The 1626-nt window shown below is 42.6% G+C and overlaps 1 pseudogene; it reads left to right on the top strand.

Moving 5' to 3' along the window:
* The first annotated feature begins 1108 nt into the window (after nucleotides 1-1108).
* On the top strand, nucleotides 1109-1371 carry LOC123022066 (annotated as a pseudogene).
* The last annotated feature ends 255 nt before the right edge of the window (nucleotides 1372-1626 follow it).

Genomic DNA, 1626 nt, shown 5'->3' on the forward strand with positions numbered 1-1626 from the left:
GCCTCCCATACTCCCATACTTTGGGCGTAGCAGGAAATGAGGTCCCATCCATAACACTGAAATGAAAATAATCTCTAACTTCAATTAACTTCTGCACAAAAAGGGGTGCCTTCTTGTGAAGGGGGTGTCACCTCTAGCAGGGAAATGCATTGGACAGAACCTGGAAATCTCCAGATGGATTTTTTCACAGCAGTTTTAATAAGAAAATAATTTGGAAAAGGTAATAAACATCAGAACAGTAGAGCAAAAGAAGAGTTTCCAAAGTTGATTGTACCTGGATTTAAGTAAAGCATTAGCTATCACAGAAAAGGCCTTAAGACCTGCTCAAAAAAGAAAAGGGTTTCTGAAGAATACTGAAGAGACACATATTCAATATCAAAGGAAGTGTGTAGGTAGGAATAGCTTGTAATAAGTCGGAGAGTAAAATGTTCCAAGGTGCAGTTTTGCTTCTGCTACACTTCTCAGGCTGCTTAGAAAAATGTCACTTGGATTAAGATGACAAAAGTGTGCTTTAAAGACAAAATTAGGGAATATACTCCATGTTACTGAAGTAGCAGGGCCTTGGAACTCACAATGACATTGATAAGTGGTTTATAGAGCTGGATAAAAAGAGTGGAAGGATGATGAGTAATAGGAATATTATGAGTGTGGAGTGACTTAGTACTACAAAATTATACACACTGAAGAAGCAGTGGATTTTATCACATATCAAGGTTGATGACCACCTTCATAAATATTCAGCAATCAAATCGAAAGACTCAAGTTAAGAATATAACTTGTATACCCATGCATTTATTGTTGTTCTCTTTTGTTTTCCTTCAGGAATGGAAACTAAAGAAATCTATGTAAAGTTCAGCAGGCTCTTCCCTCAGATACATCCCACACAACTGTGGAAGTGTTGGGAAGCCTGAAACTGTGTGGGTGGGACCTTTTATGGTGGTTATTGTCATTCAGTTGTCACTCAGAGGAGAAGCAAGCTAATGCTGGAATGAGAAAGACCTGCACAGTTGCAGCATTTGACATCCTCAGCTTCATGCAGAAGCGTTTCTTACTAGCAAAGCACTACACTTGATCTTAGCCAAGAGGCCATAGGTGTCTCCATGCAAACATGCCTCTTGCAAATGATCCCCTGCATCCCTCCCCTGAGGAGGAGAAGAGGAAGAAGAAGCACCTGGTCCAGAATCCTGCCTCTGACTTCATAGATGTGGAATGTCCAGGTTGCTAGAAAATCACCACTGTCTTCAGTCATGGCCAGACAGTAGTCCTGTGTGTCGGCTGCTCAACTGTATTGAGCCAGCCCACTGGGGAAAAGGCAAGCTTGACAGAAGGATGCTCCTCCAGTCAAAAGGAGCACTGAATTACTGGTGCTACTCCCAGGTGGGTGGCGCAGCAGGCACAGTTGGCAGCTCAGACGCTGAAGTTCTCAAGAGCATGGATGGAGCCTGATACAGATCAATGTGAGCTGAAACTCTGTGACTCTTGAGGGCTACTGCTGCCACCACCGATGGAATAGGAATAGGGTGGTTGTCACACCGCCCCTGTAGCCTCATCCATCTGACTCAATAATTTTTTTGTACTAGCAAAATAGATAGGCTGTACGGGCAAAGGATGTGTTATTTACAGTAA

The sequence above is a fragment of the Varanus komodoensis genome, unplaced genomic scaffold, assembly GCF_004798865.1.
Source record: "Varanus komodoensis strain SLA01 unplaced genomic scaffold, ASM479886v1 scaffold18_3, whole genome shotgun sequence".
NCBI lineage: Eukaryota > Metazoa > Chordata > Lepidosauria > Squamata > Varanidae > Varanus > Varanus komodoensis.